Source organism: Myotis brandtii, unplaced genomic scaffold, assembly GCF_000412655.1.
Source record: "Myotis brandtii unplaced genomic scaffold, ASM41265v1 scaffold619, whole genome shotgun sequence".
Classification (NCBI taxonomy): Eukaryota; Metazoa; Chordata; class Mammalia; order Chiroptera; family Vespertilionidae; genus Myotis; species Myotis brandtii.
The window spans coordinates 353,144-358,239 of record NW_005370361.1 but is presented as its reverse complement, the minus strand read 5'-3'; positions in this window follow the sequence as shown (position 1 = coordinate 358,239).

The window sequence follows — 5,096 nt, the reverse complement described above, 5'->3', positions numbered from 1 at the left end:
AGAATGTCTGGGTCTGACCTCACTGCGGTCTGATTTGGGATTAAAGGTTTGGAACTGTAACAGCTCTGAATGGGAGTCCGTTTGTGGTGGGATCGGCGCATCTGGGGCAGAGAAAAGTCATGCTCTGCCCCCCGGAAACACACGACACCGGTGATGGCGAACCTCTGACACGCGTGTCGCCTCTGAACTCATTTTTTTGGTTGATTTTTTCTTGGTTCAATGGCATTTAAATATATAAAAGAAATATCAAAAATATAGGTCTTTGTTTGACTATGGTTGCAAATATCAAAAAATTTCTAGATGTGACACGGCACCAGAGTTGAGTTAGGGTTTTTCAAAATGTTGGCACTCGGAGCTCAAAAGGTTCGCCATCACTCGTCTACCCACTGAACCAAACCGGCCAGGGCTCTTCTTTTTTCTTTTTTCTTTTTTAAAAATATATTTCTTTGCCAGAACCGGTTTGGCTCAGTGGATAGAGCGTCGGCCTGCGGACTCAAGGGTCCCAGGTTCGATTCCAGTCAAGAGCGTCGGCCTGCGGACTCAGGGGTCCCAGGTTCGATTCCAGTCAAGGGCATGTACCTTGGTTGCGGGCACATACCCAGTGGGGGGCATGCAGGAGGCAGCTGATCGATGTTTCTCTCTCATCGATGTTTCTAACTCTCTATCCCTCTCCCTTCCTCTCTGTAGAAAATCAATAAAACATATTTAAAAAATATATATTTATATATTTCTTTATTGATTTCAGAGAGGAAGGGCGAAGGAGAGAGAGATAGAAACATCAATGATGAGAGAGAATCATCGATCGGCTGCCTCCTGCACGCCCCACACTGGGAACCGAGCCCAAAACCTGGGCATGTGCCCTGACCGGGAATCGAACCGTGACCTCCTGGTTCATAGGTTGATGCTCAACCACTGAGCCACGCCAGTTGGGCTGTTTGTTTTTAAATTTTATTTATTTATTGACTTTAGAGAGAGGAAGGGAGAGAAAGAGAAAGATTTGTTGTTCCATTTATTTATTCATTCATTGGTTGATTTTTTTTAATTTTTATTAATTTCAAAGAGGAAGGAAGAAGAGGGAGAGAGAGATTGAAACATCAGTGATAAGAGAGAATCATTGATCGGCTGCCTCCTGCACGCCCCCTCCTGGGGACCGAGCCCGCACCTCGGGCATGTGCCCTTGAATGGAATCGAACCCAGGACCCTTCAGTCCCCAGGCCGACACTCTATCCACTGAGCCACACCAGCCAGGGCATTGGTTGATTCTTGTGTGTGCCCTGACCAGGGATTGAACCCTCAACCTTTGTGTGTGTGGACGATGCTCTAACCAACTGAGCTACCCGGCCAGGATAGAATGTGACCTTTTTTGGAGATGGGGGTTTTTACGGAAGTAATCACATTAAAACCAGGTCACCTGGGTACCTCGTGTCCCTGCAAGCCAAGGAGATGAGGTCATAGACTTGTCCAGACGGAGGATGAGGTGAGGCGAGTCGGGGAGAAAGTGGCATTTATGAGCCTGAATGGTTCCTCCCTCCCGGCCGCAGAACAGACCAACCCTCAGACACCTTGATCTTTTTTTTTTTTTTTTAATATTTTATTGATTTTTTACAGAGAGGAAGGGAGAGGGATACAGAGTTAGAAACATCAATGAGAGAGAAACACCGATCAGCTGCCTCCTGCACACCCCGCACCGGGGATGCGCCCACAACCAAGGTACATGCCCTTGACCGGAATCGAACCTGGGACCCTTCAGTCCCCAGGCCGACGCTCTATCCACTGAGCCACACCGGTCAGGGCCAGACACCTTGATCTTGAACTTCCAGCCCCCAGAACCATGAGACAATACATTTCTGTGGTTTGAGTCACCCCGTCTGTCATATTCTGTTATGGTGGCTCTAGACCAGTACAGATTGTAGTTCCCGGAAATGGGGTGCTGCCGTAACAAGTAGCTAAGCATGTGGACATGCCCTGGGTGGTGTTGCTCAGTGGTTAGAGTGTCGGCCCGCAACCAAAGGGTCATGGGTTCGATTCCTGGTCAAGGACACATACCTAGGTTGCAGGTTCGATCCCTGTGCAGGAGGCAACCCATGGATGTGTATCTCTCACATCCATGCTTCTCTCTCTCTCTCTCTCTCTCTCTCTCTCCGTGCGCGGGTGGGGTCCCTTGGTCTGGCTGGTGATCGGGGCCAGTGGGGGGAGGGGGAGGGCGGCTGGCTGGAGGAGGTTGGCTGTGGGAGCGCACTGACCACCAGAGGGCAGCTCCTGCGTTGAGCGTCTGCCACCTGATGGTCAGTGCATGTCATAGCAACCAGTTGACCAGTTATTTGGTTGTTCGGTCACTTAGGCTTTTATATATATAGATTATGCCCTGTCCCAGGGTTAAAGCGGCCTCCCCCTCGCGGAGACCACTGTCACCCAGGAGACGCGGGGTAGCCCGCCTCACTCAAGCGCTGCACTCCTTGGCGGGACCCTCTCCTCCTCCCTCCTGCACTGAGGATGCTGAAAGGAGATCTGTGCATGCGCGTTCACCCCTGGACCCCAGGACCAGCGCGGGCGGGGGTTGGGAATGTGGGCCCTGAACACCCGGGTCTGGTGTGCAACACCCTCCCCCCCCCTCTTTCATACTGTGCTCGCCCTCCCCGCACCTCCCTTCCTCCTGCCTGACCCTCCCAGAGTCCTTGTAAGGAGCACGTGCCCCCCAAATCCCTGCAAAGCCCCCGAAGCCAGCCAGGCCCGGGGCCACGGCTCCTGGGTCCTGGGGCTCAGCATACAGTGCAGAGTGAAAGGGACCCCCGAGGAGCCGACCTTCCGGAGATGGAAACATGCTGACCCCATAATCACACCAATGAGCGTGCAATTATAAACGGAGATGAATACTGGGAAGAGGGATCGTCAGCACACTTTTTTCTGCTTGACTTTGTGCCCAGCCGGAGATGTCTGCCTGGGGGAGGGACCTCTGCTCACGGGGAAACGGCTCTCCGTCCAGGGGGGGCCCTCCCTCTGCACCCTCTTTCCTACCCGGGGTCTTCGTGGCCTTCCCGGAAGTGGGAGGAGGGACTAGAGCAGTGATGGCGAACCTATGACACGCGTGTCAGAGGTGACACGCGAACTCATTTTTTGGGTTGATTTTTCTTTGTTCAATGGCATTTAAACATATAAAATAAATATCAAAAATATAAGTCTTTGTTTGACTATGGTTGCAAAGATCAAAAAATTTCTAGATGTGACACGGCACCAGAGTTAAGTTAGGGTTTTTCAAAATGCTGACACGCCGAGCTCAAAAGGTTCGCCATCACTGGACTAGAGGCCTCTCACAGACAAGTAACTGGAGCCACATTACATTGTGGGATCATTTACCAAAGCACTAACTGGCCTCTCTTCACCTTATTTCTTTGTAGTGAAGCAAAATAGAAGCTTCTTTCCTTTTATTTTTTAATATATTTTTTTATTGATTTCAGAGAGGAAGAGAGAGGGAGAGAGAGATAGAAACATCAATGATGAGAGAGATTCATGGATCTGCTGCCTCCTGCATGCCCCCTACTGGGGATCGAGCCTGTAACCCGGGCATATGCCCTTGACCGGAATTGAACCCGGGACCCTTCAGTCCTCAGGCTGAGGGTCTATCCACTGAGCCAAACCGGCCAGGGCAGAAGCTTCTTTTAAAATAATTTTTAATTTTCCAGCCCTAACCGGTTTGTCTCAGTGGACAGAGCGTCGGCCTGTGGACGGAAGGGTCCCAAGTTCGATTCCGGTCAAGGGCATGTACCTTGGCTGCGGGCACATGCCCAGTAGGGGGTGTGCAGGAGGCAGCTGATCGATGTTTCTAACTCTCTATCCCTCTCCCTTCCTCACTGTGAAAAATCAATAAAATATATGTATTTTTAAAAAGTGCACCATTAAAAAAATAATAATAATTTTTAATTTTTCAATGATAGGTGACATTTAATATTAGTTTATACCAGTTCCGGCTGTACAGCGCACAGTCAGACAGACAGTCCTATGCTTTACAAAGTGATCACCCCAGGAAGTCTAGTCCCCACCTGGCCCCATCCATCGTTATTACAATATTATTGACTATATTCCCTGAGCTGTACTTTACATCCCCATGATTTTGTAGCTGCCAATTTGTACTAAAATAAAAGATGCTTGAACTCTACTATCCTCCCGCCCTTTTCATATATGTTAGGCCGAAAGGGGGTCCAGGAGCTGATGCATGCCTCTGCCAGGCAGATGGTGACGCAGATACCGGGCCCTTCCTAGAATCCGTAACAGGCCAGGGCACCAGGTAGATGGTGACGCAGGTACCGGTCCCGCCCTGGAATTCCTAACAGGCCAGCTACCAGGCAGATGACGACACCTGGAAACCGTGACGACCCCCACGGCGGAACTCCCACAGCTCATGCTCCCCCGCCCTCACTGAACAGCTGTATAAAAAAAGCGCCCCCCTCCCTGTTGGTGCGGATCCACAGGCCCTGTCTTTGGGGTTCGTGGGTCGCCCGGGGACACAGAAGAAAGCCTTTCCTTTCTTTCTTTTCTGATTGACTGGACTCTCTTTATTTCCTACGCCACCTCCTGAGCCACCTAACCGAACAATATACATTTTCAAACTTTTGGGAACATGATTTCAAACTCACAGAGAAGTCGCACGAGTCAAAACAGTGCCTTGAAGACCCACCTGCTCTTCACTCGGATTCATCAACGTAGGAGTGTGGCCAGGATGACCTGTTCTCACCTCCAGCTCCAAGGGCGGGGAAAGCCCCACACGGACCCGTCAGTACCTAATATGGGGTGAGGTGCAGGGCCCCCGAGAAGCGTGGGGTGTGGCTCATGTTCGAAACATCTTAAGGGATCACGATTGTGTCCCAGCCTGGCCAGCGTGGCTCAGTGATTGAACGTCCACCTATGAACCAGGAGGTCATGGTTCCATTCCCGGTCAAGGGCACATGCCCGGGTTGTGGGCTCGATCCCCAGTATGGGGTGTGCAGGAGGCAGCCGATCAATGATTCTCTCTCTCTTTTTTAAATATATATTTTATTGATTTTTTGCAGAGAGGAAGGGAGAGGGATAGAGAGTTAGAAACATCAATGAGAGAGAAACAT